We start from the raw sequence: 13,613 nt of genomic DNA, 5'->3' as shown, positions 1-13,613 counted from the left end.
AGCCATCCCAAGACTCGGTTTCTTCATATGCAAAAGGAGCACCACCATCCCGCCACCCTCTCTTCCTTTCTCCTTCTTGTACAGGGTTGCTGAGAAGCAGATTCATATTAAGGTTGAGAGGTTAGGCTCTGGAGGCAGACTCCTAGTTCATGTGATTGTGGCACGTTACCTGACCTTTCTTTGCCTCAATTTCCTTGTATGTAAAATGGGTCAATAATACTTCCTACTATATATACTTGTGAGTTAATTTATGTGAAATGCCTAGAGTAGTGCCTGGCAATCAATAATAAACAATCAACTAAAATAAGTAATTAATAACTACTATTATTTTTAAATCATTTATTTTATTTTTTAATTGACAAGTAATTATTGTACATATTCATGGGGTACATAGTGATATTTTAATACATATAATGTGTTGTGATTAGATCAGGGTAATTAGCATAGACATCATCTCAAACATTTATCATCTCTTAATGTTTCAAATACTCGATATCCTCCTTCTAGCTATTTGAAACTAAATATATTATTGTTACCTATAGTCTTCCTACAGTGCTATAGAACACTAAAATTTATTCCTCTTATCTAGCTATAATTTTGTATCCTTTAACAAATCTTAGCTGGGTATGGTGGCACATGCCTATAATCCCAGCACTTTGGGAGGCCAAAGTGAGAGGATTGCTTGAGCCCAGAAGTTCAAGACCAGCCTGGACAACATAAGAAGATCCTATATCTACAAATAAATTTTTTAAAATTAGTGCATCTCTGTAGTTCCCCATCATGTTGGGAGGCTGGAGTGGGAGGATTACTTGAGCCCAGAAATTCAAGACCAGCTGGACAACATAAGAAGATCCTGTATCTGCAAATACATTTTTTTAAATTAGTATCTTCTGTTCAACTTTTTACTTCTGTGAGATTAACTTTTTTTTTTTTTTTTTTTTTTTTTTTTTTAGTTTTCACATATGAATAAGAATATGTGGTGTTTTCTCCTGGCTTATTTCACATAACATAATGTCCTCTAGTTTCATCCATGTTGCCTGGAATGACAGGATTTCATTCTTTTTTATGGCTGAATGGTATTCCATTGTGTATATGTACCACATTTTCTTTATTCATTCATCTCTTATTGGACATCTAGGCTGATTCCATATCTTGGCTATTGTGAATTGTACTGCAATAAACATGGGGGTGCAGATGTCTCTTAATTGCTCTTATTAGAACTATGATTACTATTAGGAGAATTCAGTGAATGTAGCATTGTTTGATAACTCTGAAGTCACAACCCTTAGATTTTATTACTAAAGCAATAGGTCTTCCCTGGTCCCCACTGAGTCATGCTGCTGCTCCAGCCCTATTTTCTGGTGTCTTTGCACTTGTGGGAAATTTCTCAGCACCAATGGGGGCACTTGCTTAACTTTTATGCTTCTCTTTGCTGTGGCTGAGAGCTGGTGGGCTTCTTCCACGTCTGGGCCTGTGCTCTAGTGTATTCTACCCTACAGTGCTTAGAATACATGTTCCCTTCAGTACAACTCCTAGTCGCACTCACTGAAGCATATCTGCGTGTTTATACTATCCCTGGAGTGAGAGGGAACTGGCCCCAGGCCAGTATCACAGACTACAGAGGGGAAACTGTGATGCCAGGGTCTCTTTTAGTGTGAACCATCTTCTGATACCCTACTCTGGGAAACTGGGACATGGGGTTAGTGGAGGGAAAGACCATACACCTGGAGGTTAAGAGGGTGGGGCTTGGGATCTAATGAATCTGCATTGGAATCTGTTTCACCTTTCCATAGTTGAGTTATGTTGGCTCATTGACTTCACCCTTCTGAGCCTCAATTTCTTAATCTAGAAACTGGGCATAATAATACCTACTCTATAGTGGTGTTGTGGATCAGATGATTCAGTAGCTGGCATGCAGCAAGTGTTCCACTAAAGCCAGTAGGCTTCGAGTCAGCAAAACTGGGTCCTAATAAATCAGCTACAAATGTTCTGCAAAGCACTGGGCAAGTCACTTAACATCTCTGGGTCTTCATTGTCTTCATCTTTATACCACGTCAGTTTAGCTAAGCTGGAATCATGTTTCTCAGAATTCCTTTTCCTGTGCGGATCTGATTTTAGAGTTGGCCACAACACAAATCTGTGCTAGATCTGGAAGGTGGAAGTGAAGCAGCAGCCATTGTTACGCTGTGGCAGCATACACACTGCTGCTAATCTGCTTGCTCAGCTTGGTGAGTGGCTGCCTGGGTCCCACAGCCCCTTCAGCTCCTGCAAGATCCTTTAGCTTTTTCAAGTCCCATGCCAGGGTGTATGCAGTTGCATGCTGTATTAGTCAAGGTTCTCTAGAAGGACAGAACTAATGGGATATATATATATATATCTATATATATATATATATCTATATATATATATATCTATATCTATATATATGAGTTTACTAAGTATTAAGTCACATGATCACAAGGTCGCACAATAGGCTGTCTGCAATCTGAGGAGCAAGGAGAGCCAGTCTGAGTCCCAAAACTGAAGAACTTGGAGTCCAATGTTTGAGGGCAGGAGGCATCCAGCGTGGGAGAAAGACGTAGGCTGGGAGGCTAGGCCAGGCTCATCTTTTCACATTTTTCTGCCTTCCTTGTATTCTAGCCATGCTGGCAGTTGATTAGATGGTTCCCATCTAGATTAAGGGTGGGTCTGCCTTTCCTAGCCCACTGACTCTGATGTTAGTCTCCTTTGGCATCACCCTCACAGACACACCAAGGATTAATACTTCGCATCCTTCAATCCAATCAAGTTGACACTCAGTATTAACCACTACACATGCAAAGGGCACAGCTTCTCCTGCAGGTCCTACACAACACTGAGGGTGGAGGTCATGGTAGACAGATGCAGCTTCCAGTTTACCTTCATGGGTTCCTCATTTTCCACTAAGTTCCAGTTCATTCTTGGTCTCCATCAGTTCATGTCCAGCTGTCCTTCCTGACTTCCAGCCTGGCTGACCTGTGTGAACTTTAGGCACAACACCCAACACAGACACTTCAGCAGCCAATGCAGTTGCGTAAGATCTAATTTCTTTTTTTTTTTTTTTTTTTTTTTTTTGAGACGGAGTCTCGCTCTGTCGCCCAGGCTGGGGTGCAGTGGCCAGATCTCAGCTCACTGCAAGCTCCGCCTCCCGGGTTCCCGCCATTCTCCTGCCTCAGCCTCCTGAGTAGCTGGGACTACAGGCGCCCGCCACCTCGCCCGGCTAGTTTTTTGTACTTTTTAGTAGAGACGGGGTTTCACCGTGTTAGCCAGGATGGTCTTGATCTCCTGACCTCGTGATCTGCCCGTCTCGGCCTCCCAAAGTGCTGGGATTACAGGCTTGAGCCACCGCGCCCGGCCAAGATCTAATTTCTAGAATACATTCCTTATGCTACGTCAGTCTTAGTGAATCTACTTCTCTGCTCAAACTCTTAACACATACAGTGGGGCTAGTAGCAGCAACCTCACAAGGTTACTTGAAGGATCAAATGAGATAATGGATGAGAAACTGCTTTGAAAAGTATAATGTGCTTTAGGTGTGCCTAAATTTAAAAAAATTGCATATAGAAAAATGTATTAATGAAACTCAAAAGTTTAATTCTTTCAGCTATTTTAAAAGCAAAACAAAACTGCAAGCAGAACTCCTGGTCTCCCTAAGCCCTGCTCCACTATCTTCTCTCCAGTTGCTCAAGCCACAGTTCCTAGATGACCTTTGACACCGTTCTCTCCTACACACCCTTGCTCATATTCAGAGCTTAGTCACATCTCATGGCCTACACTGCTAACACCCTGGCACAAGCCACCATGCCTCTTGTCAGGTTTATGGCAACAGTCTTCTCACTGGCCCCTTGCTTGTACTCTTGCCCTAAAATGATCTGGTAAAAACTCGAGTTAGATTATCTCATTCTCTGCTCAAAGCCAGTCAGTTTCTTCCCTCTTGGAGGAAAATCCAAATTCCTCTTGATGACCTGACGGGCGCTTGGCTCTTCCTGCGTCTCTCATCTCATTTCCTACCACCTTTTCCCTCGCTCACTCGGCTCACCATACTGGCTTCCTTGCTGCCCTTAAACAGGCCAAGTGTGTGCCACTTCTTAAAACCCTTTTTCCTGTTTTTCGGAGAGAAGGAATCATACCCTGAAATGATGTGTCTCTGGTGTGACTATTGGCTTAGACACATCTGGGAACTTTGCTTGCCACCCGTACACAAGTACTTACCAGTAAACTATGCAACCACAGACGAAAGCTGGATGTCATTCTGGAAAATGCTTTTTACCAGGAATTAAACGGGAAGTGAGGTTGCTGTTAGTCTTATGCTTTAGAGTGACAATTTAGATTTTAATTATTACTATCCACAACAACATCTTGCATCTCTGTAGCTATCCAGGGTTTTCAAAATGCTTTCACGTCTGTTATTTACTTTGGTCCTCACAACAGAATGAACAATTGGGTATTATTTTCCCCTGTTTTACAGATAGGAAAACTAAGGCTCGGAGGAATCAATTAACTCCAGAGTCAAAGAGATAGTGGTTGACAAGATTAACTTTCAGGCGGATTTGCTGATTCAAGGCTCTGTACTTTTTGTACTACAATTAGGAGCTTGCCAGAAGAACTTTATTTGTAAGTAGGGTCAGATACAATGCAAAGAAAGTTACTCTTGCCATTGCCACTGCCCATGATTCAAAATGCTCCCAGCATGCTGAAACTTTTGAAAATTTTACACTTCCTTTCCAATGCAAATATCCCTGGAATTTGTGTGCAGCGTCAACCATTTTGCTTTCCTCCTGATATACCGCCACAGCAGAAATGGCCTTATTTTTTAATTAGCTGGGTGTGGTCGTGGGCACCTGTAATCCCAGCTACTCAGGAGGCTGAGGCAGAAGAATCACTTCACCCAGGAAGGTGGAGGTTGCAATGAGCCAAGATTGCACCAATGCACTCCAGTCTGAGCAGCAGAGTGAGACTCTGTCTCAAAAAAAAAAAAAAAAAAAAAAAAAAGAAATGGCCTTTTTTGTTTTATGGGAAATTGAGGAAGAGAGAAAGGAGAAGTGTTAGGTGACAAAAATTATTTGCTTAATGAGACTTTAATCGTGCTCCTGAAACTTTTTCTAGGCCCATCTGTACACTTCCTTACAAAATACAGTTTTAACAAATACCCTGCTAAGTCATTTTAGCAAGAATGCCCCACCCTTTGTATATGATCAGGTTTCTCATCCTCCACCATCCCTCAGGTGACCTCAGACCACCCTGGCCTGCCTTCAGCAAGAATCCTGTTAGGTCTGTGTTTTAGTCAGTTCTTGCACTACTATATACAAGTACCTGAGAAGGGGGTATTTTTAAAGAAAAGAGGTTTAATTGGCTCACAGTTCTGCAGGCTGCACAGGAAGCATGATACTGGCATCTGCTTGGTTTCTGAGAAGGCCTCAGAAAACTTACAATCATGGCAGAAGCTAAAGTGGGAGCCGGCATATCACATGGCTGGAGCAGAAGGAAAGAGAGGGAGGGGAAGAGGTGCCACACATTTTTAAGCAACCAGGTCTTGTGATCACTCACTCACTATCCCAAGAACAGCACCAAACCAACAGGATGGTGCTAAACTATTCATGAAGGACCACCCCATGAGCCAATCACCTCCCACCAGACCCCACCTCCAATGTTGGGGATTACAATTTGACATGAGATTTGGTGGAAACATAGATCCAAGCAATAATAGTCAGTTTAGCCAGAATTCTCCTTACTAATTTCTTAGTAATTTTCCATCCACCCACTCCCATCCTGCTTCTTGGCTATAAATTCACACTTGCCCATGTTATATTCAGTGTTAAACCGAATCTCTCTCCCACTGTGCAAAATCCCATTACAGTGCTCCCTGTACCTATTGCAATGATCACGAATAAAGTCTTCCTTACTGTGCTTTAGCAAGTATTATTGAATACTCCCGTTTCTTTAGCATAGGAAATATATCATTCAGGTAAGTGGAGTAGGCATATTATCCTCACTTTTTGATTGGGCAATATGATTCAAAGTGCTCAAATCAAATTGTCAAAGGGCAAAATCATATCATGTTGTTTCCCTTGTAGAATGAAGGGTATTGGATTAAATACTGCTAAATTTGTTTCTGACATCCCATGAGCCCAACTTGCTGAACTTTTGCAGCAAAGTTGTGATGAGGGGGCTGCAGAGAAGTGTATCCTTTATAAAAAGTTAGAAAAGGTCATATTTCTCAGCACTACAGGCATGCCCTATAAAAGCAAACAAGTGTTTCAAAAAATATAGGATTTTCTATCACTCAAGTAAGAACTTTTGTTACACCACTGGGACATTTGTCGCAGACTCAGAAGTGCAATGTGCTTTGCAAAGTGGAAAAGATTCTGGAATTTGGAGCTAAGAAACCCTGAGTGCATGTGTCATGGTTCTCATAGTTATTGTTTATTACTAATACTATTGCTATTTTTTTGGACACCAATACCAGTATTTTGTATTTTCCCTGCATTTTCTCACTTAACTGATCCCACCCCCCAGCAATTCTGTTAGGGAGATGTTATTACCTCCATTTTATATATGAAGAAATGGAGGCTTAAGATCACAAAGCTGTTATGTGTAAGAGCTGGGATTTTTTTTCTTATTTTCTTTTTAGAGACAGAGTCTCATTTTGTCACCCAGGCTGCAGTGTAGTGGCATAATCATAGGTCACTGCAGCCTTGAACTCCTGGGTTGAAACCATCTTCCTGTCTCAGCCTCCCGAGTAGCTGGGACCACAGGCCTACATGACCATGCCAGCAAGGGCTGGGATTTTAACATGGGTCTCTCCCACTCTCAAATCGATGTTAGTCAGGAGTTTTGGGGAGGGCACAAAACTAGAGGTGATTGCTTTAATTGAATTTAAAAGATTTTAGGTAAAGTCCATTTGAATCCTAAAGGTTGCTTACTACTATGAGATACTGCCTCCTTTGCAGGATTGTTTTGAGATTAGAGAAACCCATTGATATGGTTTGGCTGTGTCCCCACTGAAATCTCATCTTAAATTACAGCTCCCATAGTCCCCATGTGTCATGGGAGGAACCTAGTGGGAGGTAATTAAATCATGGGGCTGGGCTTTCCCAGGCTGTTCTCATAAGAGTGAATAAGTCTCATGAGATCTGACGGTTTTATAAAGGGTTGGTGCCCTACACATGCTCTCTTGCCTGATGCCATGTAAGACATGCCTTTGCTCCTCCTTCACCTTCTGCCATGATTGTGAGGCCCTCCCAGCCATGTGGAACTGTGAGTCCATTAAACCTCTTTCCTTTATCAATTAGCCAGTCTCAGATATGTCCATATAGCAGCATGGAGAATGGACTAATACACCCATACAAAGGACCCAGCATAAGGCCTGGCACATAGTTGGTATTGAGTAAATGGAACAGGAGGTGGTATAGGATGGCAATTGGGAACCTTGCTCTGGAGTGAGACTTAGGGACTACAAATCACTTCTTCCACTTAGTAGCTGTGTGACCTTGGGAAAGTCATATAATCCCTCTAAGGCTAACATTTTTCACATATAAAATGGGGATGATAACCAATGTATTCCAAGGATTAAATGAATGAGCTGATATGCATGAAGAACCTAGAACTGTTCCTGGCTCATTGTTGTCATCAGGAAATTTTGACTGTTATTGTTATTAATATGATTATTTTTTTCAGTCTCCACCTGTGCTGCTCACTCCAAGAACAAGGATGGTGGCAGGAGTTGTGGTGAGTAGTGAATGGGGAGGGAGGTGGATATGGTTTGGATGTGTGTCCTCTGTAAATCTCATGCTGAAGTGTGATCCCCAGTATTGGAGGTGGGGCCTGATTGGAGGTGTTTGGGTCATGGAGAAGGTCCCTCATGAACATCTTGGTGAGGTCCTTGGGTAATGAGTGAGTTCTCACTCTATTAGTTACCGTGAGATCTCATTATTAAAAAGCGTCTGTGACCAGGTGCAGTGGCTCACACCTATAATCCCAGCACTTTGAGAAGCCAAGTAGGGAGGATTGCTTGAGCCCAGGAATTCAAGACCAGCCTGGGCAATGTGGCAAAACCCCATCTCTACAAAGAATAAAAAAATTTTCTCAAGTATGATGCATGTGCCTGCAGTCCTAGCTACTTGGGAGGCTGAGGTAGGAGGCTCACTTGAGCCCAGGAGGTTGAGGCTGCAGTGAGCCATGGTTGTACCACTGCACTCCAGCCTGGGTGATAGAACAAGACCTTCTCTCAAAAAATAAATGTATAAAAAGTAGAGTCTGGGGCCTTCCCACTCTCTCTTGCTTCCTGTCCTACCATATTCCATGCCTACTCCCCCCTTGCTTTCTGCCATGAGTAAAAGCTTCCTGAGGCCTCACCAGAAGCTGAGCAGATGCCGGTGCCATGCTAGTACAGCCTGCAGAACTGTGAGCCAAATAAACCTCTTTTCTTTATGTTACCCAGTCTCAGGAATTACTTCATAGCAATGCAAAATGGACGAACACAGAAGTGAACACCCCACATTTCTTTGGGGCCTCCTCTTCAGCAAGCTCCCTAGCATGATGAGAAGGCCTCCAACGGTCTGCTGGACCCATTTCTCCATCTTCTATCAGCTCAATTTCCCTTGAGAGGCTTGGATAGGGGGCACCAGTGAACCTGTGAGGAGAGCAGCTTAGGCCCTGCAGTAGGGGAGGGCAGAGAGTGAGGGGGTGGAGGCAAGCAGGAGAGGAAAGTGCTGGCATTCCTAGGAGGTAGGGCAGAGACACTGGGAACCCCAGGCTAGGTGTCAGATTCCCAAGATGTGGTGGTTTTGTATTTACATCCCTGTGTGGGCAGGGCAGGGGGCCAGGGACTCAGACAGTGAAACCTCAGGCTGACTGTCACAGGTGCAACACTGGCAAGCAGGGGCTGGTAGCTTGGTTTTTCCAAGGGATCAAGGGCACGATGGACTATCTAGAGGTTTTGTGCTCTTTTTTGTGACAAAGTGACTAAGACCTCCAGCCTGCCCAAGCCTCAGGTCAGCGAAGGTAAGAGTAGGTGTGGGGTGTGTGGTGTGGAAAGGCCTGCTCCTATCAGATGAGGATGCTTCTCCTGTTGAGAGGGCTTGTGTGTGACTGGGGCCATGGAGCTGCCCAGAGATGAGTGACCAGCACTGCTCTTCAAGCAGTTAAAGCAGCCTGCTCTCCCCAGCAGAAATGAACATGAAACCTCCAGACATCAGACCCTGCAGTACCTCCTGCCTCTGGGATATCCCAAGAGGCCCCGGGGGCATCACCTCTGGCCTCAAGAACAGAGTTTAATTTGGGGTGTTTTTCAGTTGTCTTTATCTTTTCTAATGCTGGAAATATAAGCTGTTCATACTATTTGGTGAAAATGGGGAAAAGATTGTGTCTACCACAATGACTACCACAGTGGAAAAGAGCACGGTGTCTGACTTGTAGTTGCTGCTCAACAAATATTTATTGAATGGCTGAATGAAGCTCAGACAGGGAAAAAGACTTGAAGGAAAAAAGCCCCTCTAAAACGTTGTTATTGGTTGGTGGTAGGATTAGTGGTGATTTTTTATATCTTCTCTAGTGTCTGGAGTTTTGTATTGTGGTAATAAGATTATTATAATAACAGGTAATTATGACCAAAAGGAAATTAGAGCCAAAATTAAGTGGTCATTTTCATATGAAGCACAGGCCTGCTTGCAGCATCAGCAGTTCAGCTGTGGGAACCAAGGCCTGTTGAGGGGACACATTTTTACATCTATTTCAGGTCATGTATTTCCACCTCTGCTCTTCCTCTTCAAAAAGAAGGAAATCTATCTCTACTCCAAGTGAACACATGCTGACCTTCTTCCTCCCTAAACTAGTGCCTCGTCTAAAATCCTGCCGAGATTCTAGAGCGGCAAGGTTTTATAGTGGTTAAGGGGCTTTAGGATAGACATATCATCTGGGTGCCTTATAATGTACTGCTAATTCTGAAAAAAAATTTCCTCATGGTATATATTTTTTTCAAAAAGCATTTTCTCCTTATTTTAACACCGCATTGCAACCTAGATAAAGTTGGCAGTAAACAGTCTGTCCCTTTACTGTGAACTAGCACAGTCCTAAAGATTGTTGTCCAACCAAGAACAGATTAGATTGGGGGAAACTCACTCCCAGGCCTCCCTGTTCTTTTATGAGGAGTTCATCCTAAAATATTTACCCATTGTCTTCCAACCCCATAACCCCCTAGGCTAAAGTGAAGCCTGCTAAGGGAACTGTGGCCATTTGAGGATTAGGCCAGAAGAGCTGGCTCCTGTGCTATCGGGTGACAAGATTCAGAGACAAGATAGAAGCACCTTCCTCATCTCCTGAGACCTAGTCGCCAACTCTACAGGAAAGTTACGGTTGCTATGGTGACAGGCTACATAAGGCACACTGTCAGCAGAAGTGCCATTTAAAAAATAACTCCACCTTTTCTTTCTGCTTTTCTTTCCTTTTCGTTTTGAGACAGGATCTAGCTCTGCCACCCAGGCTGGAGTACAGTGGCACCATCACAGCTCACTGCAGCCTTTACCAGGCTTAAGCGGTTCTCCCCACTCAGCCTCCCAAGTAGCTGGGACTATAGACATGCACTACCACGCCCAGCTAATTTATTTTTATTTTTTGTAGAGATGGAGCCTCATTATGTTGCCCAGGCTGGTCTCGAACTCCTGGGCTGGAGGGATTCTCCTGCCTCAGCCTCCCAAAATGCCTGGATTATAGGCATGAGCCACTGCACCTGGCCCTCCACCTTTCCTCAAACTTTTCAGAAACGCTCTTTGACAAAGGGTCAGGTTAAGATGCTTGAACTTTTGGATAAAGAACAAGGCCGGGAGCCGTGGCTCATTTCTGTAATCCTAGCACTTTGGGAGGCCAAGGTGGGTGGATCGTTTGACTTCAAGAGTTCGAGACCAGCCTAGGCAACATGGTGAAACCCAGTCTCTACAAAAAATACAAAAACAAATTAGCCAGGTGTAATGGTGTATGCCTGTAGTCCCAGCTACTTGGGAGGCTGAGTGGGGAGGATTGCTTGAACCCGGGAAGTTGAGGCTGCAGTGAGCCACGATGGAGCCACTGCATTCCAGCCTGGGTGATAGAGCCAGATCCTGTCTCAAAATAAATAAATAAACAAACAAACAAACAAACAAATAAATAAATAAATAAAATTTTAAAAATGAAGAAGAAAAGAAAAGAAAAACATCGTGTCTGAGAATTCCTAATAGAGATTTATAGAATGAATCCTGAGTTCCTAATCAAGATTCCTGGAATGCATCCTTCATACCAGGGAATTTCCATTCCTCTCTTACTGGGCAATTGTTATGGGGATCTGGATTTACTTCTGGCTCTGTCACTAACTTTTTGGGTAATTCTCATTCAAATCACTTTGCTTCTTGAGGCCTCAGTTTCCTCATCTGTAAAATGGGAACAATAATCCTCACCTCATAGGGTTGTTGTGCAGATGAAATGAGATGAAATATGTGAGAAGATTCCCTTCCCTCCTTTCTCTACAAAATGTCAGGACTGCGCCTATCACAGGAGAACAGTAATCTCCTCAGTGCAGATTGTCAACCGCTGTACCAACCTGTGCTAAGTCTGTCCACACAGACTACCTGAGTCAGAGCTTTTCATGAACGCCAGGGGAATTCCAGCTCAGCTCCGTCGTCAAGGAGTTCTGAGTCATGTTTCAATCAAGGATTTACTGCAGGAGTACTTCGGGAAAGAAGGACGCGTGCTCCTCTGAGGAATTGGGACCACACCCTGGTGCTTGGGAATTGGTAGCGGTGGTTGCATTTTGTTGTTGGCTTGTTTGTTTTAAAATATCCACATCCTGTCCCACAGCTGGAGCATAAAATCAAGCTTTAGTTGTGGGATTTTTGTTTACTTTATTCACTAGTTGGGCTGGTCAGGAGTTTAACGGAGGTCAATGCCTTTAACATTGCTTGGATTCTGTAAAGAGAATTCTAGCAGTTTTTGGCTACTAAATATCCAAGTGTAAAAGAGGAACTTAAAAAAATTGACCCACATGGTCTGGTTGCTTTTAGAAGAAATTAATTTCTGTGTTGCTTGCAAAAATAATAACAACTTCTGAATGTTTGTATGTTTTCATTTTGCACAGGAAGCTTTGGCAATAGAAAATGTTGGTAGAAAAAGTAATTAAAGAAATAAATGTGGCAACTCTCACAGCTGTAAATCATTGATTTAGCCCCATTTGTCCCACCCCCCCCACCCCCCTAAAAAAGAAAGAAGACAGAAAGAAAAGCGGGAGAGGGAGAAAGACAGAAAAAAAAAAAAGAAAAAGAAGGAAAGAAAGACAATTAGCCTTATTGCCAGAGGATGATTCCCTGTCAGTTTTCAAAAATCTTCCTCATGTCCCTTCTCACAGAGCATTTCAGAGATCTGGAAAGTATTTGATTTGTAAAGACTGAGAGTAGACAAAGTAGAGCTTCTTAAAAATATCTTTCAAAATTGAGTAACACCCTGTGCTGTTTTCATGATGAACATAATACTTGTTTATTCAAGAAAAATGAGAAAATATTGAAAAGCAGTAAGAGAAAGAATCCCTGTGCCCAACTGCAACTATGACTGACATTGGGTGTATTTTCCAGCAGTCTTTTTACTTTACCTGTGTCTCCTCACTTGTTTTTGATGGAGACAATGATGGGGCATATGTGCATTTGCACTCTGGGTCTTTCACGTAACAGCAGCATTTGCTGAAGGCTTGCCGAGTGTGGGTACTGTCTGCCTCTGCTCAGGCAGGGCCTTTAAGCCAGGCTGACAATCTCATATGTCCACTGGCTCATTATTCAGCAGCAGCAGCAGCAGAAGTTACATAACCATAACTCAGTTTCTCTCTGTTTCCTTGGCTCCACAACATGTGAAAACAGCTGGATAAATTTCATCCAGTTTGAAGGGTATTTGAAGGTGGTTTCACTTCAAATATGGGGTATATGACAACAATTTCACCACGGGAAGCCCAGGGTGAAGGGGAGCCTCGGTTTTTTATTTCCACCCAGAGGGAGGACTGTGACACTTCATTCTGAAGATTTCCCTCAGTTCAGACATTTACCTTATTTAATGTTTGCTATAATTCTATGAATGGGGAAGCTTCTCAGGTTCATTATATTTCCAAAACATTACTTTCCCTCAGTGGGTGCACATAAGAAATTATACCTTACTGAAACCCCTTTAAAGGCATTAATTCAATGTCAGGAAGAATTTTTTTCAGAAGAAAACGTTTTTAAAGAGTCTAAAATGTTAGAATGGGAAAGATGTTTGAGGCCCAAAGAAGAGACATGCAATGAGATTTCTTAGGGCAGCTGACCGAGAGAGACACACTTTTCCAAGGCACCTGGGGAAGATGTCTGACCCGGGCATGTTGAAACACCCAAGTCGATGGGTGTTCATCCTCTGCAGCACTGAAACTTACGCACAAAGAGGGGCCCTTATGATACCAATTGGGAGATACAGGTCATTGGATTAAGCTGCCAGGGTCATACAAAACCAACGGTGGTTTCAAATATGAGGCTTAACCCAAAATTCCTCTTGGCAGATACTCCACAATGTAACAATGAAGCTGTTTCTCACATGGCAGCTCCGTGGACTCTTCA

General features: G+C 43.1%; 1 long non-coding RNA gene across 4 annotated transcripts in view; it reads left to right on the top strand.

Annotated features, from left to right (window-relative positions):
- Positions 1-12,180, top strand: part of LOC107127271 (uncharacterized) — a 63,516-nt gene extending 51,336 nt beyond the window's left edge. For 2 of the 4 annotated variants that reach the window (XR_006691775.2, XR_010578054.1), the window contains 2 exons: positions 7,696-7,746; positions 10,217-12,180. This is a non-coding gene — a long non-coding RNA (uncharacterized lncRNA). Of the gene's footprint in view, positions 1-7,695 lie in introns of all 4 variants that reach the window. The other 2 variants (XR_012419203.1, XR_010578055.1) reach the window with 1 other exon arrangement.
- The last annotated feature ends 1,433 nt before the right edge of the window (positions 12,181-13,613 follow it).

The sequence above is a fragment of the Macaca fascicularis genome, chromosome 1, assembly GCF_037993035.2.
Source record: "Macaca fascicularis isolate 582-1 chromosome 1, T2T-MFA8v1.1".
Taxonomy (NCBI): Eukaryota; Metazoa; Chordata; class Mammalia; order Primates; family Cercopithecidae; genus Macaca; species Macaca fascicularis.
This window is presented reverse-complemented; position numbering and strand designations above follow the sequence as displayed.